Below are 24,752 nucleotides of genomic sequence, written 5' to 3'. Positions count from 1 at the left end.
TGTTAATGTAGCCCTACAATCAAGAGAGTTTAGCTCATCCAGTCATGTTTCCTGTCTGGTATACTTAAAAGGGCTGACATCAATCTAGTGATTCACTTAATGACCACAGCAAAAAAAGCTCTCAAAATTGGGCATGTCTCACTTAACAATCACACTGCTTAGTGCCTGAAGGTCTGTTACAATTATGGTTGTAAGCAATACCTTGTATCTACATTAATTAGGGGAGTTGGGTGCAAATGTATATATAGTCCTCATGGGACTATTTTGTATGATTCTTTACAAAAATATCCAAGCCTTAAATCATGGATTGGGGAAAAAAATCTGCAAGTGTTTTTTGAAATAAATGTAGATTTTAAAGATTATAAATGCAGAGTAGGTGGGATCACCAGGCTGAGTAAATCACCGATCAAACAAGCATATGTTCATTTTCTTCACTGATCTTCATATAAATGCCTCCAAAGTCTTACAAGGGGTCCATAGATGTAGACTCATATTCCCACAACTTTTTTAGTCTACCTCTGTACAGGGAACTATTGTGTATATGTGTGTGTTGTGTATGCATATACAAGTGCACTTGTACTAAATCTGCTCTGACTTCAGCACTTCTTCCCACTCTGCAAAATATGAATCACAGGAGGTCCTGAACAAGCGGTTTACTTTGCTAGCACCCCTTTTAAAATGTTGAAAGACTTGAGAAATTTTGAAAATGCAAACATGTTTACTGAGCTGTGAATCCCACGATTGGATATGCATCAAGCCACGATCATTCAGTCTATTCCTACTGTACAGCCTCCTGAACAAGGAATGGGATCCAAATAGGATACCAAAAAAGGTTTAAAAGATGGCGGAAAAATTACTTTCTTTGCCTTCAAACCATGCTATCTTAGACTTTTGGCTATGCAGTGAATGTAGAGAGCAGCCATAATGGGGTCTGGCCTTGCAAAGGGTCATGTGATTGTTGTTGGTAATTCTTATGGCAGGGAGAACAACAGAAATAGAAATAGCAAAAACACTTAGATTTATATACTGCTTCATAGTGCTTTACAGCCCTCTCTAAGCGTACTGCAGAGTCAGTGTATTGCCCCCAACCATCTGGCTCCTTATTTTACCAAACTTGGAAGAATGAGGGGCTGAGTCAACCTTGAGCTGGCCAGGATTGATCTCCTGGCAGTGGGCAGAGTTAGCTTGCAATACTGCATTCTAACCACTGTGCCAACAGGGTTTTGACCAGCATTTCTAAGCCTTTGTCAAGTTTGAGATATTTGGGCTTCAATTCCCAGAATTGCTGGCTGGGGAATCCTGGGAGTTGAAGTCCACACATCTTAAAGTTACCATGGTTGAAAAATGCTGCCTTTGACAAACTAGTAACCACAGGGTATTTTTTTCTCTTTAAATCATTTCCCTTCCATCTGGGGCTTATAACAACAATTCTGCCCTCTTTAAATTACACAATTCCTTAAATTTTATTGCTTTTTGCTTCATTCTTGCTGCCTTTTTCTTTCCTTATCTTTTTGCTTGCAACAAATTTGTCATAATTATCCCTATCTGGGTGTGCATGTAATTTCTATCACTGTTTAAAATGGCTTTTGAAAAAATAATTCTGTCTCTTTAGAGTTCAGGAAAGAAATAAATTACAAAAGAGGTTTCTTGTTTTTATCTTTGTACTCGAGATATATTTTAATATTAATGCATTTGCACTCTGGTCAATTTTAAAATATTCAACTTGTAGTGCCATTTTTTTAAAAAAAATGAATGAGGGAAAAAAAACTCAAATCACAGTCCAAACATTTGCTTCTTATTCTTATTATTTTTTAAAGAAGAGAATAGCTCAAAAGGAAAATAATTCATAATCCAGTAATAGTTTAAACCAAGATTTCTTGTATTTTATTATGAGTTTTATCATACTAAAATTCTCATCAAAGCTCTTCCTAATGAGCATATATTCCTTTAATCTCCCATGGCTGTCTGTGAGTTTAATATGAGAAGAAAAGGAAGACATATTCTCTCCTCTGGACATACAGTCTTCTAGATTATATTACTGAAATGTGAAAGAAGTAAAAAAAAATACCTTAACTTTTCTCGCTGAAGATCTGCTATGAAACAATCTTTCATTTCTGATGAATCAGACGGAACAGCTATAGAGAGAGCCATAGGGTCTGTATCATACCACTATCTGTCAAGGCAATTCTAACATTAGATAAATTCTATGAACCACTTTATTGTTTAGAGTGTCAAATATGTAACTAACTGCCTGTTGGGCATTCATTGTAAGTAGCTCAGTTGCAGATGACTGGAAGGTAGTCAACAAGTCACAAATTTTCCAAAAGAGACTCAGAGGAGAAGTGGGAAATTATAGGCCAGTTGACTTAACGGCTGTTCCTGGCCATTGGTGGAAAATGTAATAATAATAAAAAATAATAACCCAGCACATAGAGAAATAATACCACTGTCAGAAAATCCATGTGAATTCTGCAAAGGTAAATCCTACTTCAAATATTTTTTTTGTTTCGTATTAAGAGTGCCAATGGTCGTGTTGATGGAAGTGACCTTGGTAACCTTGTATACATGGATTTTGGAAAGGAAGGAAGGAAGGAAGGAAGGAAGGAAGGAAGGAAAGAAAGAAAGAAAGAAAGAAAGAAAGAAAGAAAGAAAGAAAGAAAGAAAGAAAGAAAGAGGGAGGGAGGGAGGGAGGACAAAATACCTCATCAAAAGCTATGTATGTTTTGAAAATGATTCATAAGAAACATTCTGAAGTACATAGATGTAAAACCCAGCACTTCTTTAAAGAGAGCTATGTATTTTTTAAGATTTTGGTGGGAGCCTCCAAATGGACACAGCTGCTTTAATGAGATTAACCCCTTAAAGCAGCCATTTGTTTATTTATTTTTATCAGAAAATAATGACAACATTGAGAAGAATGCTATCTCCCTCAGAACAGATCAAGAGAAATTGAACATGAGAAAAAAAGACCCCAAAATAATGGGATAAATAATGAGCATCCTGAACATAAGAAATCCATATCATAATATTTAGTTGCAGGTTTTGCTTGCAATCATTCCTGTGTGCAAATGATTTAAGAATACATCACCTTCATCCAATCTGAGAAACCAAACTCCTAGATCAGAGACTCTTGCTGAATTGGGTGGAGAAGCATCTATAGTACAGTACAGGTCAATGTGGTGTTCATAAGGGATCACCTCTGACACATTCAGTTTTCTATCCATTTTTTAAAATTATTTTAAGAGATTTTTTTTTCTTAATCAGCATCCCTTAAATTAAGGTAGCAAGATGTGAAATGAAATTTCTCCACCATCACTTTTATTTATACTGTAGAAGAAAACCTCTGGCCTAAAACAGATCCCCAAGTGATTTGAAATTAAAAGTGATGGGTGGTTTTCTTTGAAAGAGAGTCTGTCTGTCCAGGAGGGGAAAAAAGCAAAACTAAGCTAGAAAAGGAATTTCCTGGGGAGAAAGGGTTGAGTGATGATAGAAATGTCAACTTCAGCAGTGATTTATGGTGGCCCATGTTCATCATTACAACCATATAATGAACAGGCAAGTTCCTTTGGATAAGGTCCCTGTTAAGAACCTCTAAGAAGCCTCTTAAAATTCCAGATGTGTTTACCAGTCTGAAAAGGTTAGTTTTCTCTCCCAAAAGTCTGTGTCTTCACTAACTATAAAAAAAGTTCACAAGGGGAACATATTCCACAGCTTCATCTGCAGCATTGTGATACTGAAGCAAGAATGGCACCTTAATTGAACAACCAATGTACAATCTCTCGCTTGCTCACTTTCTCTCATTTGGGCTATATCCTCATAACAATTTTGCACTTCCGTGGCAACTGTTGTAGCAGGCTGCAATGCTCTTTCTTTATTATTTCTGGTTAATGGTCAGGCTTTTTAATAGAAAGCAGAAGAATGTGGAAACATTTTCACCTAGCATCTTATGTTTGAAATGTCTTGCTATATAAAAGAATGTTTTAATGTGTGCAAAGAACAGAGGCATATAACAAAGTAATTTGCAACTTGAGAACAGTCTCAACTATCGGAATGGCCTCCACACAGCTCTTAGACTTCTAGCTCCATCTAAAACTGAGTTGAGGAAGAACTTAGCCAAGAAGGGGAAAATGTCACAAATAGCTCTTCTGTGTGCTTTGCCAGATATGACTGCATTTGCTTTGCCAGATATGACTGCATTTACCTTAAAAATTAGTTGCTTTTTTACTTTAAAAAGCTGGTAGGAGAGAATATGGATTATGCCGCTGTGAAGTATACAGTAGTTCTCATTTAATGACTGCTCTGTTTAGCAACTACTTGGAATTACAACAGAGCTGAAAAAGTAAGTCCTTGCACTTACAACTGCTGCAGCATCATATGGTTACGATATGGGTACTTCTCAGCTAGCTTCCAACAAGCAGAGTCAATAGAGAAGACAGCGGTACAAATGCAAGTCGCAGTTATGTGATATCTTGCATAATGACTATGGGTCAATTGCTTAATGACTATGGCAGAAGTGATATTGTAAGTCAGGGGTGTCAAACTGTCGGCCTGTGGGCCAGATGCGTCATGCCGAAACCGCACCCACCCCATTGCCGGCAATGGAAAAAAAGTTGCGATACGTCACAACACGTCACCTGATGTTGTGAGTTTAACACTCCTATTGTAAGTCCTTCATGGTTATATGATTCTCAATCATTATGTCACTTAGTGACAGAGTTTCCAGTCCCAACTGTGGTTGTTAAGCAAGAACTATCTGTACATGTAACAATACAATTCAAAGTTTTTGAGAATTAAACATTCGGAGAACATATACTACATCTGCAAATCTATTCACTTTATGTTCTCCCATTATTATTATCCCATTCATGAAAAATGTGAAAATCTGAGAGGCTGTTGCAAACAGGTACAAACATCTTCCCTATTTTAGTCCTGGTTAGCCAAAAAAGGGTAATAAAAACAAAGCAAGATAATGAGAGAGAGAGAGAGAGAGAGAGAGAGAGAGAGAGAGAGAGAGAGAGAGAACGTGTGTGTATGTGAGTGAGAGAGAGAGAGCACACTTGTTTTTCTCATAATAACTTCATATTTTTATGTACTTCTATAACCATTTTAATGGCTGATAATTTATCTAAGACACTCAGAGGTCATTGGTTACTGATATAATTAGTGTCCACGTTCCTGCTGAGCTGAAATTCTAACTTTCATGTTGCTCGTTCATCTGTAAGCTTTTTAATTAAATTCAGAACATAGCCCATGACTTGGCTTTAGCATAAGAGGTCACAAAATGGTTGTCAATTATTTTTAATCAGGCCAAATAGCAGAAATGCTTTTCTACACTTTTTTGGGAAGAAGGCATAAAACTTCATTGCTCAATTTTTCCTCCATAAATCAGATTTATCAATGTGATATTTCTGATCTGTGGAAATAAATAATATAAATGGCTATCTTTATGTACTGTTATTTAGCCAGAAACATGATGTATGGTTTGGATAAGGGATCATAAAATGTGTGTTCGTTTGACTGTATTACAATAATTTACTGACCCAAATACTTTTTTTCCTTGAGAAATTATTTTCATAAACTTGGCAGACTGATGGACACCTGATGGACCCTATGTAGTTTCAGAGGAAACTGGCATGAAGTTTGACAGATTTCCTTCTCTTTGGGGAGAAGGTTGTTGAGAGGCCCAAGGAACCAAGAATGACACAAGGAATTACTTCAGAGTAGTTTCTTTATTATTGCTCACCTATAGACAAGAATCTTGCCAGATTAAACTAAACTACTTGAACCATTAAATATGTATTATGAGAACACTAAGAGAGGAGCTCTTAACTCTCTTTTTCCCCACACACACTTTGCTTCTCTTGCTCCTCTAGAACAGTGGTTCTCAACCTGTGGGTCGGGACCCCATTTGGGGTCGAACGACCATTTCACGGGGGTCGCCAAACAATGCAGTCCGCCATTTTTCCCCCTTTTCCTTAGCTGTGCTACTCCCTTTCATTCTATTGGCTTTTGAAAGCCAATAGAATAGACTCTCTTGAATAGAGTCTAATTCTATTGGCTTTCAAAAGCCAATAGGAATTGTCCAGGCTGTCTCTGCCCTGCTGAGACTGCCAAAAGTCCCATTCTGCAAACGGTGCTGCACCAGTTGAGTAGTCCTCGACTTACGACCGGTTGAGTAGTCCTCGACTTACGACCGGTTGGGGGTCGCGGCATTAAAAAGGTTGAGAACCACTGCTGTAGAATGTGTTCCCTCTCTCCAGGGAATCCAGACTACGTTCCACTACAGCCCTGGATGAAGTGCATTATTTGGACCCTTTTCAGGCTGGATTCAGGCTGGGGCACAACACTGAAATGTCATTGGTTTCACCTTTGGAGGGTTTGGGATGAGGATGCTGGCCCTCCTGAACTTCTCTGTCTTTCCTGGATCTCTCAATGGCTTTTGATATCATTGTCCATGGTATCCTTCTAGACTGGCTTCGGGGGATGGGAGCACTGTGTTATTGGTTCTCCTCCTTCTTCCATGTCTGGCTCTAGTTGATGTTGGTAGGAGAGATGAGGTCAAGCCCTTTCCAACGTGGGGTGCCTCAGGGCTTGAGTCTTTTACATCTCCTTTTAAAAAGTGAGTGAAATTGCTAGGGGAGGTCATATATCAGTTTGGGGTGGTGTATCATCAGTATGTAATGTGTTGCTGCAATGTGTTTTACATGGGGCTGCCCTTGAAGACCACTCAGAACTGACAACTTGTCTAGAATGCAGTGGCCTGCATAGTATTGGGTGCCCATAGGTTCACCCATGTTTCATCATTATGGAGGGAACTGTACTGGCTCCCATTGTTACTCAAGGTGCTGATTATCACCTTTAAAGCCTTACATGGCACAGGATGTGGTTATTTGTGGGACCACCTTTCCCTAAGAATATTTGCCCATCCTATTAGATCTGCTAGTTTGAGCAAAGTCTTGGACTCCTCCCTGTTCACTTCCCTGAAATCATGCTATCTGTGAGACCTTGAAAACATGCCCTTTCCATGGCTGCCGTACCTTGAGGGACACCTTCCCATTAGCAATTTGAGAGGCACCGACCTTTCTAGCCTTTCAGAATGCCTTAAAGCCTGACTGTTTACTGAGAAACTGGGATATGATTATATAGACAGATTGTATGGAAGGAGAGCAACTGAGCCTGCTGCAGGCTTCCCACAGTGTTTTTGCTGGTTGCTATTCTGTTTTTACTGTTTTATTTCTTGGTTTCATTGTTGTGAATCGCCCAAAATTGCTTAAGATGGATAGCCATATAAGTCTTTTAAATAAATAAATGGACTGTGCTTGTGATTGAATTGCAAAAAGTAGGACTTTCAGACAAAGGCTTACAAATGCTGGTCTTGAAAAGGAGCTTATATAAACTGTAAATTTTGCAAACCTGCAGAGTGGTTATTTCAGGATTCCAAATAAATCTGGAGCAAGATGTATTTCTTGCTGGGCAGATGGAGAATCTAGGGACAAGTACAAGCATATGGAAGAAAATGTTAGGGAATGAGCATAAGGAACTCAGAACAGCCTGCTAGATCAGGCCAACAAGCACCAGTTCCATCCAGGAACACATACAGGAGACCAGCATTCCTCTTGTTTACTCCCTAGGAAATGGATTCAAGGCCAGCAGTCTGTGATTCATGAAATAAAAATTTGCTGCCAAAACCAGTATCTGTTCATAGCCCAATCCTCCAGCAATCCTTTCTGTCCTTTTTTGAAGCCATTTAAATTTGTAGCTCACTCTACATCTCAGCTCTGCAGATTCTGCAGTAGAATTCTGTGCTCTGTGAAGCTCCTTATAGCCCTCTTGTAATTTCTTGCATTTAGTTTCGGCATTTAGTTTGGATGCAATGGCTCAGTGGTTAAAGATGCTGAGTTTATCAGCTGGAAAGCTGACAGACCCAAATGCTTGGCAATGGGGTGAACTCCTATTATTTGCCCCAGCTCCTGCCCACCTAGCAGTTTGAAAGCAGGCAAATGCAAGTAGATAAATAGGTAATATCTTATCTTTGGTGGGAAGGTAACAGTGTTCCGTGCACCTCCGCACATAGTCATGCTGGCCATATGACCAGGGAAGCATCTTTGGAGAATTCTGGTATCCTTGGTTAGGAAACAGAAATTAACACTGCCTCCTAGAGTTGAACAGGATTGGACGGGGAAACCTTTACATTTAGTTTTGGTAGAAGATCCTAAAGCCAGGCAAAATTTCAGAAGCCAAGGAGGTGTGCTCAGTACAGTGGTCACTGGAACTGTAGAGCATTATGACTCAATCTGTCCCTTGACTGTCCCTCCTGTTCCATGCAAAATGTTACAGAAGAAATAAGTTCTAAACCTAGTCTATATGGAAACACTATTGTTTAATTTGAATTTTAGGTAAGTCTTGTTTAGTTTTCCTCTGGACTCTGCCTATGTCTGCTTTTAGTCTACCTACATTCTTTTTCACAAATTTCTTTCTTTCTATTGGCTAGACTTATATCCTGCCTTTGTTAGAGCAGTTCAAGCTGGCATATACAATGCTCTCTCCTCCCATTCTCTCCCATAACAACTTTGTGAGAAAGGTTAGAGATAAGAGATAAAGTGGCTGGACCAAAGTCACACACTGAGTATGTGTGGCTAAGGGTAAATTAAAGCATAGGTACTCCTGGAATTGGTCCAGCTCCTTAATCACTGCACCAAGCTGGCTTTCTCCTGAAATGCATGCTCAGCATATTATTCAAAGGCCAGTTTTGGCCTCCTGCCAGAAGGGAGCTCTTCCCTGCTATAAAGCTAGGCTTCAATAATTTGCAAGTGCATCATGCATCTCCCTTCTCCATGATTAAGGAACAGCACATTGTTATTTATGTTTAGGAAGAAGGAACTCTTCTAGGGCACATCTACTGCAAACTCAATCCCTAGCACCTCATTTAAAGCTACCAGCTAATGAGGATAAAATTAACTTTCTGCTTTCATTTAAAAAAGAAAAAAAAAGCACTAGCCCAGGGGTAATCATCTTTTGCCCTGGGTGATCAGGAGGGAAAATGTTGAAAGAAGTGTTCACTGACAGAAGTTCAGAAGGTATTTGCATCTGCTCATTATAACACATTTTACATTCACCAGAGGGACTCTGTCCAAAATTGCCTTCTCTGGATAGGTAACTCCCATCCTGGCATCAACTTATAGGAAGAATTACTTAGAATATTGTACTTTCTATGACTTTCTATTGAGATTCTTAGTCATTCAGTCATGGTTGTCCCAAAGGTGCTTTTTGAAAAGGCAACTGGATTTTCTTTGTTTTTCCTGGAAAACTTGGATGAGAAGTGAAATGTCTTCAAGGAAAAACAGAAAGTCCAACTGCCACTTGGAACAGCACTTTTGGGACTCCTACAACTTGCTACCCTCTAGATCAGCTGCAACTTCCAGAACCTCCTGTTTTCATATCCAATGGGATGATTCTGCAGTTTGTTGTCCAATCTTGCACCACTAAGAGACTAGTTGAGAATGGTTACTACTTACAGCTAATGAGGCATCATGTCACCATTCCATATACTTAATACAGACATGGAGAGTTTGAAGTCTTCCAGATGCTCTTGAACTACATTTCCCAACACATCAAGACAGCATGACCCATAGCATTCAGCTGCAATGCTGAACACTACAGTTCAACAATATCTGGCAGATCACAAACTCCTATCTTCTGTCCAAGAGCTACTAGTAGAGATATCAAAGAGATGCTGAAAAGACAGGTTAAGGGACCAAGAGAAATTGTTCAGTTAACCCAGGGGTCTTCAAACGTCAGGCATTCTGGCTGAGGAATTCTGGGAGTTGAAGTCCACAGGTCATAAAAGAGCCAAGTTTGAAGACCCCTGGGTTAACCTGTTGCTTTTTGGAGCATTCAACAATCCACAGTAAGGCACAGTTTTAACATTTGCACTGATGTTTCATTTTTTTAAAAAAAATACACAATTGGAATATATGGGATTATATTTTCTAAAATGTATGCTTAAAAAGGTCGGTGATCTTATAGAAGTTCTGGAATCTGTGACGAAAACATACTTTGTCCTTGGACCTTCTTGCAATAGTTATGTGACCCACATAACATTGTGGATATTTTTCTAAGGAAAAAAATAAAAACCTTTGCTCCTACTTGCTTTCATCCCATCAGAGATCCACTGGGAATAAAACATTTAAATTCATTTCATGATGGGATATTTTAATCTCTAGCTTGCACTTATGGAGGAAGTAATTGTTCCTTGCAAATGACCAGCATAGTGAATCAATATATGATATCCCTCAAGTTGATGTAATACAGACCTAGAGAAAAAGCCATTTTGGCCTAACCAGTTTTTTCACTAGGAAAAATTGCTCTATCTGCTAGCGATGAGACATCCTGTTACTAATGAGATTCCCCTGTTCCCTGTTTATGTAATGGCTGTAATTCAAAGAAAGCTCTAAGGGGCTGTTTTACAGTAACAGGAGATATGAAATTGCTCAGATAATATACTTATGTCAGGTACAGAAAAGGGATACTGAGAGCAACATCTATCATATTAGGATCTCTAAACAACAGGAATAATGAAATAATGCAGAGAAAATAAGGGCAGAGAGACAAAAGCTGAAGCTTCTTCATAAAAAAAACCTAATAAGTAACTCTGATGGGCAAAGTCAATATATCTTAGTAATAAAGCTCTTGTACTTTATAGATGGCTTCTGAATGGGTTACGAACAGCAGAAGATGGAAGCCAAAGCTATTTTCTCTGAACATTTTAGGTCACTTATGTTCCATTTTGAAACTACCAAGCTTGTTTTTTCAAAGAACTGAATGAATCTCCTTTGAGCCTCTAAGGAAAGATACATGGATATTATTATTATTATTATTATTATTATTATTATTATTATTATTATTATTATTATTATTATTATTTTGCTCATAAGAGATGGCCAGCATGGTATAGCAGTTGACATTCTGGTTTAGAACCAATGATTTATTTTCTGGATGTTTTAATAACCAAATAACGGAGTTGGAAGGAACCTTGGAGGTCTTCTAATCCAATCCCCTGCTCAGGCAGGAAACCATATACTATTTCGGGCAAATGGTTGTCCAGTCCCTTCTTAAAAACTTCCAGTGTTGGAGCATTCATAAGTTCTGAAAGCATGTTGTTCCACTGAGTAATAGTTCTAACTGTCAGAAAATTTCTCCTTAGTTCTAGGTTGCTTCTCTCCTTGATTAGTTTCCATCCATTGCTTCTTGTCCTGCCTTCAGGTGCTTTGGAGAATAGCTTGACCCCTCTCTTCTTTGTGGCAACCCCTGAGATATAGGAACACTGCTATCATGTCACCCAGATCCTTCTTTTCATTAAACTAGAACATGCCCAATTCTAGCAACCATTATTTTTTATGTTTTAGCCTCCAGTCCCCTAATTATCTTTGTTGCTCTTCTCTGCATTCTTTCTAGAGTTTCAACATCTTGTTTACATCATAGCAACCAAAACTGGATGCAGTACTCCAAATGTTTTTAATTGTTTGAATTTGTAATATTTTTAGAATTGTAAACTGCCCAGAGTGTCTTGGTTGAATTGGGCAGCTATAGAAAATGAATGAATGAATGAATAAATGAGTGAATGAATGAATGAATCTGAATTTAAGTCCATTCTCAGCCATTAAAACTCACTGAGAGACTTGGGATTAGTCAATATGTCTCAGCTATTTAGCTTTACAGAGCTGTTGCTGTGGGAAAAAAAATGCAGACCACCTTTTTTCCTGACTGGAAAATGGAATAAATATATAATAAATAAATAGACAAATACATATACATATACTTACTGGCCCTCCAAACCAGCCTTTAATTAGTTGAAAAAGGCCAATATTCATCAAATATAGTCTTTCCAACATTGTGTGCATTTACTTATTTATTTGTTTATTTATTTATTTTATTAAATGTATTGGCTGTCCATTTTATCACAGGGCAACTCTGTATGTGTACTTATTCAAGTCAGTCTTGCATGGATAACTCCATGGAGTGTTCTTGTTTTGTTTTTTTTTTAAGTAGTTTGTTACTGCTTTCTTCCTAGGGCTAAGAAAATGATTGGACCAAAGTCCCACAGTTGAATTCATGCCTATGACAGAACAAGAAGTAGTCTCTCAGTTTCTAGGCCAATGCAATTAACCACCATACCAAACTGGTTTTTACTACAATCTTACCAAGAGACATTTCCAATCTCTGTGCTAATGGCTAACCTTGAGACTTTCTGCATACAAAACAGAGTTCTACTTCTAGTCTTTAAGGCTATTTAAAATAGTACTGAGCACCAAAGAATTGAGGCCTTTGAACTATGGTGCTGGAGAAGACTCCTGTGAGTCCCCTAGACTGCAAGGCGATCAAACTGGTCAGTCCTAGAAGAGATCAACCCTGACTGCTCTTTAGAAGGCCAGATCATGAGGTTGAAACTCAAATATTTTGACCACCTAATGAGAAGGAAGGACTCACTGGAGAAGAGCCTAATGCTGGGAAGGATTGAGGACAATAGAAGAAGGGGACGACAGAGAATGAGGTGGCTGGATGGAGTCACTGAAGCAGTAGGCGTGAGCTTAAATGGACTCCAGAAGATGGTAGAGGACAGGAAGGTCTGGAGGAACGTTGTCCATGGGGTCGCAATGGGTCAGACACGACTTCGCAACTAACAACAGCAAAAAAATAGTACCACTTATTGATATATTATTCTGTATATCAATGTGCAAAATGAGGCGGAGGGGAACAGGGAAAATTTGAGGCTCCCTAAGGGGGGAGCAAATATAACCTTAGTGGTTATACATGATGGGATGCAACTCAGGATTGGAATATAGTACTGGAAGGACATCATTTTCACAAAAGAAAATATGTGCATGTGTATCCCATTAGACATAAAGAACTATTACCCCACTATGGAAATTTGCAAAACCAAGGGTGAAAATCCTGCCAAAATTGTATGGGTGAATATTAAGTGGAAAAGAAGTAATAGTGACAATGGTTAAAAGAATAGGATATGTTTAACCTTAAGAAGACAAGGCTAAGGGGAAACAAAGTAGCAGGTATCTAATGCTTTAAGAGCTATCCCAGTGTGATTTATTCTCCATAGTGCCCAAGGATAGGACAGGAACTGTTGAGTGGCTGTTGAGTGGAAAGAAATCCAAAGTCAAAACAAAGGAGGTTTCCTGACCATGAGAGAGAAAAATCATTTTTTGTTATTATGGCTATAGATCAGCATAAACCTATGGAATGGTGGAATAGTCTTAGCATGAAACTCTATTTGCAGAAGTGGCATGTGCATGTATGAAACCATCCCCCCTGCTGGTATGTGGAGCCGGTAAGGTTGGGAACCTCTGACTTAATGCACTAGTTTTTATTTGCAACATTTGCAAAACACATTCTGATTTTATATAAAAGTTTCTTGAATCTCCATTGTCTTATGAAGAGGGAATAGCAAACTCTGTGCATTGCTGTATCTGGGCTGGAACAGAATGTCTTTGACAGATTAGACCATTTTACATTGAAAGAAATCTTTTATTATCCTGATCTCCATTTATATTGGGAAGTTTGTAAGTCATGGTTTTGATCACCTGTCATTTCACATTCAGAAACTACAAAATTTAAATTTTGGAAGAATTAGAGCTGACAAAATCACGGCTAAATAAGATAAATAACTTGGCACTTGGGTATGCTACAATTACAGCAAATGCCACATTTTCTTCTCTCCATATTTGCTCAGCCTCTACAGTGCAATAATTAAACAAACAAACAAACAAACAAACAATGGCAGGAAAAGACTATGGCAACAAATACTGCTGATGGGTAACAATAATTAACATTTCAGCAGGAAACCACAAAGACTGGAAATTAACTTCATTGTTTCTTTTTCCCGCACAAACATCTCCCATGATTTGTTTGAGTTGGTAGCAGGAAGCAAATAGCTATTCGGTAAACAAAGATGTTCATTTGGGTGTCTGCAAGCAGACATTTCTGATAATGCTTAGATGCGTTCATCCTTCATGACCTGAAACTGAGCTGCTAGGATGTAAGAGGCTCAACCAGATGAACAATGATTAAGGAAGTTCTTTATTGCCTATCTCGAATACAACTCTGTCATTTTAATTAAATATCACTATCTTATTCTTCAGGTTTGACCTACAAGAGAGAGCCTTTGATGCAACATGAAGAAAACCAAGAGAGCTGTTTTTAGAATTCTAAAATTGCTCTGCAACAGTGCTTCTTAAATTATTTGAACCAATTGCCCCCTTTCCAAGTCTAGAATAATACAATTTACCCATCCCTCCCACACATACACTCACTCACTCACAGAGACCGCAAATCCCAAATGAATTCTATTGGTTTATAGAAATGTCTCAGCTGCAGCAGCCCCAAACTGGATCCTCAACTCAATACAAATTGTTGCAGGATATACCCAGATTACTCTCAGTTTAAGAATCAGTGTTCTAGATCATGCATAGCTATTTAAATACAATGTTAGAACTTCTTTGTGCATAACACATATTTAAGTACTTGGCTATCACCATGGTGGTTTGAATTAGAACTAGGAAGACTATGGATCAAATCCTTGATGTCAAGCCCCGTGGGCCCGGTCAGCCATTGCCGTGGACCGTCAACTTGATCAGTAAATCTGATCTGGATTAAATCTGTGCAGATGGAACAAGATCCACTTGTGTTTTCATTTTAAGAACTGGAGTGAAGAACTCTGTCAAAGCAAAGTGTCGGATGACTATATCTTATTACATAATAAAACATAAAGAAAAAGTAGCTTTTTCATGATACATAGAAGACTACTGAACAGTTAGAAAAACGATTAAAGGAAAATGGATACAGAGCTCTGTTTTGGAATACTTTTCTCTTTTTTTCTTTCTTTCTTCTTCAAAACTAAAGTATATTCCCTTTAGCCAATGGATACATTTAAAGTTTCTAATGCTTTTGCTACCACAATCAAACTCGCTCCTGATTTGGAAATTCATTTGATGTTTCTCTACTAATTCTCTCCCTTTTTCTCAATGTAAGGTACAGGTGGCCCTCAACATATAACAGTTTATTTAGTGACTGTTTGAAGTTACAACGGCATTGTAATGACTGTTTTTCCCAGTTATGACTGTTGCACTATGACCAAATTTAGGACACTTGGCAACTGACTCATATTTATGATGATTGCAGTGTCCCGGCATCATGTGATCACCATTTGTGACCTTCTCACAAGCAAAGTCAATGGGAAAGTTGGATTCACTTAACAACCATAATAGTAACTTAACAACTAGTGATTCATTTGACAACTGTGGCAAGAAAGGTCATAAAATGGAACAAAACTCACTTAACAACTGTCTCACTTAGCAACAGAAATTTTATGCTCATTCATAGTCATAAGTAAAGGACTACCTGCCTAGGATTTGGAGAGCACTGTCATTTTATTGACATTTAAAATAGGAATCAAACTTTTACAAACTAACTTAAAATTGTTGTAAGCAGATCTCCTTAATAGGACAATTTTTCTATGGATTATACTTGCTTTCTTTGACATTAAATTCATAAATATTTTACCTCACAGATGGAAGCTTTTCTAAGACTTTTATTTATTTATTCGTTCATTTAATTTCGTTAGCTGCTCAGCTCAACCAAATCATTTTGGGTGGTTTACAATTCTAAAATTATAGAACAATTAAAACAATTAATTGTAAAGTAAAGCAGCAAAAAAAAAAAAAAAACACCACCACCCTATAATAAATACAACAGCAGCCAAGATAATTAATCATCCAAGAGTAAAGTTAAGAAATAGGCCCTTAATGCATTCCAAGCCCAGGCCTGAGAACATAGCCAGATTGTAAAAGCCTTGTGAAAAGCCGAAAGGATTGGAGCCATTCTAATCTCCAATGGGAGAATTGTCCACAAAGCAGGAGCTACATACAGCAGAGAAGTTCCCAACAGTCAACATTCTTTGGCTGACAGGATCTGCAACTTGCCCAATCTGCTGGATTGCACTGCACAAGTGAAAAATACAGTCCCTTGGGTAACCTATTCCCATTTGGAGCTTCCCTCAGACCTATTCTTCTATCTTCACCTCCAAAATCTTTCTCTCCTTAGGTCCCACTCTCTATGAACTGGGAGATGGTGTCCCTCAATTATTATACTTTGACAGTCCTCATTCCCAACTATCACAACATCCTCAGTGATTCAGCTCAGTCAGTTTTGAATCAAATCACTCCATCAAAGTTTTGCTTTGTTCTGATCAATTATGAAGCACACTGGGTTATTTTGCCCAACTTACTTGCAGAAGTCACTTTCAGGGTTAATTTATAAAGAGAACATGGCAGATAACGCTTCTTTATCAAGCCAAATAAGACGACCACAATTCTTCCTTTCTAGCATATTTCACCCACCCATTATTCAGCTCTAGCTGACTCCACACAAGCTCAAAACACATACCAGGACTTCCCCAAGTGCTCTCGTTCAAGACAGATCTGCAAATGTCTTCACTGAGGGCATTTATGCCCTTGAGTGAAGGATTTCAGCTAAGCTGATAGTGTCACAGTGGCACTTTCAATTTACTGATCAGTGAATTAAATATTCTGTAAACCTCAGCAAATGCAGATGGTCTAGCTAAGCAAATGCTAGTGAGGGGCCAAATGGATAATTTGCCCCTAGGCCAGTTTCAGTCTTGATGCATTCCAGCCACTTTGTGAGTAGCAAGAACTTGGTAGCATTGCATTTCCTTTGTGTTGTAAGCAGGCAAGTTCAGATTTTATCTCTGGTATCTGCAATGAAAAATAAACCCGAGAGCAAGGATGGGGAGCAAATATCTCAACCACAACCCTAGAATACAGCCCAAAGTCATGGAGCACATTTCTTAGCTAGATGAATCAAGAATAATGTCCACAAAGTAATTTTAAATATTTATGATCACAATATTTATTGAACCACTAAAATAACATACTAAACACTCAGTGCATACAATCACACAATGCTGGGACTAGGATATGTGATTAAGGTAATGTTACTTTACCTATGTTCATTTTTGTGTAGCTCTTTGGTTGTATTATTATTATTTTCTCATAGAAAACAGTTTTAATGCTGGTGCACTAAAACAAGGCATTGTTGAAATGTCAGTTGAAAGATATAAAATATCTCCAATAAAATGAGAAATGTTTGAAGTATTTATTAAAATGTTTACTAAAATTAAATTCTATTTAATTTCTATTGCTCCCCCTCCTTTTGCTTATATCACTGTTCTTTAACATGCCTTAGGGGTGCCAGATTGGAGATTGTTGGTTTACACTGCATCTCCTTTCTGTCAAAAATATAAGATAACTACAGTATATTTTATAGCTTGCTTCAGGATGCAAAGAAATTAGTAACAGACTGTACACTGTCGGTACACAGTGAAAACAAAAATACCAGGAAGATTGTTACTGAAAAACAACTAAACCAAATAATAATGACCATTGAACCATAAAGTTCATAGTTAAACCCTGCCATCCTCTTCCCATTAAATAACAGAACGGTGAATGAGAAGAAATGCAGATTCAATCACAGAGTACATTAGAAAAATGCCAAAATGTATCTTGTGTGGAACTTGATAATACTTGGAAGAAGATAATACAAGCCACAGATAACACAAAATCATCATGTTTCTGAATCAACACAATTGTTTTCCTCATAAAACAATCACTTCAGCAGAAAAGTACAGCCAAGCTGTCAAAAAATGAAAGATGCTGGCAAATTCTCAGGCTTGTTGACATTGTCTCTCTCTTTCTCTCACTTTTTTTTTCTTTTCCTGGGGCAAAATGTATACATTATTCAGCCATTGTACTGAATGTTTGCTTTGATATGTGCACATTCAAATGGGCTTATTAATAGTGGGTTTTTTTTCCCCCATAGTAGCTATATAGACACAATGGGTGTGAATTACACCAACAGAGGAATTTATTTAATCTTGGTCAGGGATTCCAATTTCTAAGATGGAAATTGGCACTGAGTTCAATTAAAAGATGCAATTTCCTCTGTTCTCATCTATTTTGTCTATTTCTGCTTCTGAAATTCTTTGGAAACTCCTGCTTTCCTGGGAAAGAAACAAAAAAAAGAAGGAAAAGGATTTTTTTTTTTTAAAAAAAAAACAGCTTCTAAGTTGTATCAATGCCAGAATTATTGACTTTTCAAAACCTCTGAATTATTTCTAACATGCCTGCAAATATTTACTTGCTTACCTGTAGTGAATTGCACTTGTTCTCAGGTATGTATTCCACCATGCCATTGCTATGGTGATGCCTTAGCACATATTTCGTCTATAGACATTGAATTCGCATCTTTCATTAGGACAGTAAGATGGTAGCATGTTAACACTAACTGGTTAGTGTTAACTGGTTAGGGTACTATAAGACATACAAATCAAAGGGAAAATAGAATTGTCTTATCTTGATTAAACTGAGTAAACAATGGAGATAAATATGTCTGCAGGATCCAGTCTGGGTCAGTCACTGGGACAAGAGGTTTAGTCTTCTGAGCTTTTAGACTCATGCCGGAGCCCATCCTCAGGGAACGTTTCTCTATCAGAATGCAACATTATCCTGGGAAATGTATATTTGCCTTCATTCATGCCAAATATGACTGGTTCAATATTTCCAGTGACAAAGTTTTCTCACATAAGAAACACAATTGTATGGACTCACAGGTTTAAAGTGCATCAGCATAGTTGCCATCTGGACTATACCTGGAGGACATCCCTACCATGCTTGCTTAGTCCAAGGGTCAAGAAAATGGGTTATTATTCTGCTATCTATGTCTCTTTACACATTCATCTCACAGATAATACAACTATGAAACTTTGTCTGATTTGGAAAGCTAAATAGGATCAACTTTGATTAGTAAATGACTGAGGGACCATCTAGAATAGGGGTAGGCAACCTTGGCTCTTTTATGACTCGTGGACTTCAACTCCCAGAATTCTATTCTATTCTGGGAGGTGAAGTCCACGAGTCATAAAAGAGCCAAGGTTGCCTACCCTGATCTAGAACTTCCATGGCTAAAACAGGAAGTTGGGGGAAAAATATCATGCCAAAGAAGTGGCATAATTGTGCCTGTGATGCCACCAGGAGTCAAGCTTGCCTCAGTGTAAACTTCATCTTATTGCATAGCTCAATACCAGTCCAGACTTGTGTGCTTTAATTATGCATGTGTGTGATAAGTGTGTATTTGAATATAATTACATAGTTTCTGTGTAGTATGACACATACACACACATAAAATTCTGGCTATGAGTTCCTTCTATTCAGGAATATCATACCAGATTTGCTTGCTTTTTTTCTGCAAACCTCATTTCTCGGGGAGGGGAGGCGAGGGGATGGGAGAGGAGACTAGAGGAGACGAGAGGAGGAGGGGGGAGGGGAGAGGATTTTAAAGTGACATTATGCTACCATCACAAAAAATATTCTTCTTTGCTACAGCCTAATCTTAGTAAATCCAAAATTGTTCATATAGTGATAAATTTTAAGTCATTGCTAGATAACTAGACATCATATTAATGCCATTTCTATAACAAAATAACCACAACTGGCACCATAATCCTATATCTGTCTATTGAGAAGTGGGTCTTGCACTCATATACAGTTTATGGGACTGTGACCTTATTTAATTAACAAATCTTACCCAATACAATCAGAGCTGCTCAAAAGTCTGTTAGGAGTTACTTTAATTGGCAATTCAGCCTTTGAGAACTTTGGTATTAAAACCAATGCAATCATCTCATTAGATAGAAAATAGTATGGGATTGGTACACTTCTGTATAGCCAAGGGACACATTCTTTACAAGTGCTATCTATTTCAGGTAGAAGCTAAATTAAAAAAAAACAAACAAACATTGATATAAATGCAAGTAAGCTAGGTGGATATTTTATTAACTCTGTCAAAGGAATCAAAACATTATTTGGAAGGTTTTGATGTTACATTTTTCACACTTTTGAAAGGAGGAATGGATTTTACTTGCTATGAAGAGACATCTAAGGATTTCACACATATATTTTCTTTGACGGATACTGGACCTTATTTGATACAACTTAAATTTTGAGGTAATTTCCCACAAATGTTTATTTCTTCATGGTAGAGATTCACCTTGCCAAATGCCATTTGGAAATGTTTAGCTGCCATCTCAACCAAATCATATCTAGCTGTCAGACAGTAGGCTAAAACTTCTTCAACAAGTCCAAAAAGTCCCATTTCTTTAAAATAAATCTTCCTTCCTTCCTTCCTTCCTTCCTTCCTTCCTTCCTTCCTTCCTTCCTTCCTTCCTTCCTTCCTTCCTTCCCTTTTTTGGAAAACATTAGAAGTCAGCTCCTGTGGAAACAAGCACTAAGAATTTTGCCTTTCCAAAGGAACTGCTAATATAATTTTACTTTATTCAGCTGAGAAATGAGATCAGGCGGTTTGGTCACTCTATTCCAATGTTCCTTAATCTGTGCAGGTTGCTGGCTGAGGAATTCTGGGAATGGGGCCCCACAAATTTTCAAGTTGTCAAGGCTGAGAAACTCTGCTCTAGTCACTGCCAGACAGTATTGCAGACAACACTGAGTTAGGTAATCTCTATGGTATAAGAGACTACTTCTACTGTTAAAAATTAAAGTCTGCTATTCCATCTGCCCTTTCTCTCTATCCTAAGATTGTAGTTTAGAGCCATCATGGGACTGTAATTTAATGACAAAAGATGGCATGTCCTTGTATGGCTGAGAATGACTCTATCTAGATTTTTCTCACGTAGTGTAGCAGATTGTACTGATCTAAATGAAGCAGGATGACTCAGGATAAAGAGCACCCACATCTATAGGGGTTCACCCAGGGTGTGCCTTTGCAACAAGATATTGTAGGAGATGAATAGGCTGAGCCTGAGAGAGTGGCCAAACACATCATAAGTCATGAGTCCCTGCATACCCACAATAGATCTAAGTCTAGCTCATCTTGAATTCCTTTTTATCTCCTTGACCATTGGTCAGATTCTTGTAGAGATCTTAAGCTTGCAATAAATCGTTGTACTCATTTGAACTGCCTGAATCTCCTGATTTCTCAGGCACTTGACATACATCTTGTTACAGATATCTTGAGTATTCCAGGGTGGAGCACTTGAATGGTCTACAAGCTTTCAATTATTTTAGCTCAACATAAAATGGCAGCAGATCAAGTGTTCCAATTACAGGTAGTCCTCGACTTACAATCATTCTTTTAATATCCATTCAAAGATATAAGAGCATTGGAAAAAAATGGCTTACAACCAACTCTCACACTTAGAACTGTCGCAGCATCCCCATCGCCATATGCTCAAAATTTGGACATTTGGCAATGGGCATACATTTACAGTGGCTGCAGCATTCTGGATCATGCCATTTCCTTCCTAGCTGGTTTCTAATGAGTAAAGTCAATGGAGAAGCTGGAGTCACCTAACAACCACATGATTCACTTAACAATGGGGCTGGACTAGAAGACCTCCAAGGTCTAGTCCTATTCTATTCCTATTCCTATTCCTATTCCTATTCTATTCTATTCTATTCTATTCTATTCTATTCTATTCTATTCTATTCCTATTCCTATTCCTATTCCTATTTTATTCTATTCATATTTAAAACTTAAGGACTGTACAATTAATTGTACAGAGGAAAAGAAAAAGAAATGCAAAATTACATACAAATACTGTAATGGCAAAAGGGATTGTAAAAGCAGGCATGACTCATTTAACAACCACCTTGCTTAGCAACAGAAATTCTGGTCCCAATTGAGGTCATGAGTCAATATTTAACCTGTATTATCTGGATTCATATTTAAGTAAGAAGAGGCAGAGTTAATCTCCTTGACTACAAGTTTTGAGCTGAAACCATCATGAGTTTGATCCCATCATCTTTTTTTAAAGAAATTTCAGGGAACAAGATGAAAAAATCTGAAAAAAAGCAGCCAAAGTTAATACAGCTAATTACTGTTGACTGCAGTTTGGGGGATTGGCGGACACATTTGGAATCTTGATAGCCCATTGGAGAGCTTTCACAAAATGGCTGAGCTGAGTCATTTGACAAAAGATAAACAGATGAGTGCATTTTTCACCCTACCTTTTAGTCAATTTGCTCTTTACTAGCCTCTTTACATTTATTTTTTTTCCTTTGGGCAGTTAAGTCCACTTGTGAGCACAGAACTAAATACTAGCTACCTCCATTGTGGTTTTTTTTTTTTTCATTTCTATGAATATGGATAGGGTATAAATACAGCCAAGAAAAAAAAGCAATACCAGTGAGTCTGTGCTTTTATTTTTGCTGAATCAAAAATATCCAAACTCTAAAAATGAGAGGAAACAAAAAATTGGTAGTTATCAAGGAGGCAACTGAAGGTGATCATGGGTCTCATGTTGGTAACCACAATAGTGGAGAAAACTAAACTAGAGGTACAAATATCATTTCAAGATAAACAATAGATATAGAGGTATATATTGCATAAGTTTTCTGGCAGACATTTCAATCAAGGAACCACTAAGACCACTCCCACCAACACTGACAGGACAAACTACTAGGTTAAACAATGACAGCAAACACCACTACCTATTAGCACTGATGTTGTTACCTAACTGGGTAATGAAATGTCTGCAAGAAAACAACCAAGCTCATACAGTACCAAGGGTCTCACAGTTCAACCCTGACCTACAATATTCCATTAATCATTTAAATGCAATAAGGGCATATAATTTAAAGTAATTAATTCTTCTTGATAGAATACCCATGATGTCTCCAAGCCACAATATCTGCTACCCTTTGCAGATACTTCAAACCATCAGACTAAGTCTAATATCTAGCTGTCCATAACTATAGGCAAGTTCTCAATAGGTTCATTGTCCACCCTATTCCCCCAGAGATCCATTTGCTTCTGTGTTTTTGAGACTAAGTGATAGTCCACCTACTGTACCATCTGAACTATGAAATTATTTGCTCCTTGATGGGTCTACCTTCAACAGTCCCACAATATAGAGGGCAATTCATCACTGTCAAGATTTGTTTTAAGAATAAGCAATCTCTTTCCTTGATCTTTCAGTCTCTGATGACTCTGATCATGGCATCCAGCACACAAATGAGTTGCTTTATGGGGACAAGGAACCTTTAATATCTATGCCAGAAATCTGGCTTTAGCTCATAAAATCCAGATTGCACCATTAAGTGTGCCACAAGAGCAAAGCCTCATTAAAAGCATCAGAAGCAGCCATCCTCTCTTTCTTAGAGTCAGCAAATACCTTGCAAGTCTTGTTTACCCACAATTAATAACTAACCACATCTGCCCAAATTCTAACAAAGCAGAGTAGTTTTCTTAATTAAACATGGCTCTCTAATACCCAGGATACCTTGACTTATGCAATGTGAAAAAGAGGGAAATGGTCCCCCAGCTGCCTTTCTTGTACAAACTTTCTTTCTACAGAATGGCAACAGGATGGCTGGCACAGCTAATGAGATAGGGTAGTGGATACTAAACAAAAAAGAGTAGCAATGCACATTTAACTACTTTAAAAAGTGTATGTATATAAAACAGTCACAGACACACAACATACATTTATATGTGAACCTTTGACTTCAATTTTAAGGATGCAATAGGAACAAAAATCAGCTTGCTGAGAGGGACAGAAGGAATTGTTACTTCCCAACCCTATACGTCAGAGTTTTCCAAACTTGGCCACCTTAAGATGTATGAACGTCAACTCCCAGAATTCCTCAGCCAGCATGAAGGCTAGGGAATTCTGGGAGTTGAAGTTCACACATTTTTAGTTGGCCAAGTTTGGAAAACACTGTTCTAGGGACAACCCTGAGCTACAAATATTCTATTGGTACTGTTCTAGATCAATAACAAATGACAGGCTTTGGACAGGAAATTACATTTCCATTTTCTTTTCCTCATACCTAGAAACTTCTGTTCAGAAACAAGAATTGGGGCCTTTAGAGAGGGAAGATCTAAAATGAATAGTTGGGCTATAAGCCTCACCTAATGAAAGCATAAATTCGTTTATCCAAAGGAAGTGGGAAATTCAGGAACGAAAGACATTTTTATCAGTCCTGGAAAATATTAATTTTCTTCTACAGACTTTGACTATTACAGCATAATCTGGATATTCTAAATGTAGCCCCTTTAAGATGTTCTGAATAGTAGGAAACCTAATTCTCTCAACCTCAAAAGGGGTTATTTCTTTCTCTGAACATTGCCTGCAAAAGGAAGAAATGAAACTGCATCTTAATGAAATCACATCCATGAAAAGCTGAAACATGACGCAGGTAGATCCTAAATTGCCTAGAGAACAACATAGACTTCCATGGCACCCTCACCATTAAGATTTAGAATTCAGATAATTTATGTTACCACTGGAAAAGTTGAAAGCCCATTACACACACACACACACACACACACACACACACACACACACCTCCAATGTCTTGATTATGAAAAACAAATTACAAAGGGGACATTTTGTACATCAATGCTTTCAAAGGAAAGGAAACACAAATAAACATAGCTGTTTTAACCTAGAATGTTGGTAGCTGGTCAACTCTAAATTCCATCAAAACAGAAAAGCATCATAAACATAATGAGTTGGACATGTACATACTTCCATGCAATACAAAAAAAGGTTAAATAGCAATAGCACTTATATATACAATTCATAGTGCTTTACAGCCCTCTCCAAGTGGTTTACAGAGTCAGCATATTGTCACCAACAATATGGG

The 24,752-nt window shown here is 37.8% G+C and overlaps 1 protein-coding gene across 1 annotated transcript in view; it reads right to left on the bottom strand.

The window, feature by feature from the left end:
• The window catches only part of DCC (DCC netrin 1 receptor), a 450,546-nt gene that overhangs the window by 214,395 nt on the left and 211,399 nt on the right, over positions 1-24,752 (bottom strand). The window lies entirely within an intron of this gene.

Source organism: Crotalus tigris, unplaced genomic scaffold (genome assembly GCF_016545835.1).
Source record: "Crotalus tigris isolate CLP2741 ecotype Arizona unplaced genomic scaffold, ASM1654583v1 scf7180000023830.6690815, whole genome shotgun sequence".
In the NCBI taxonomy this organism is placed as follows: domain Eukaryota; kingdom Metazoa; phylum Chordata; class Lepidosauria; order Squamata; family Viperidae; genus Crotalus; species Crotalus tigris.
The sequence above is the reverse complement of the archived record's forward strand: the minus strand, read 5'-3'. Positions and strand labels throughout refer to the sequence as shown.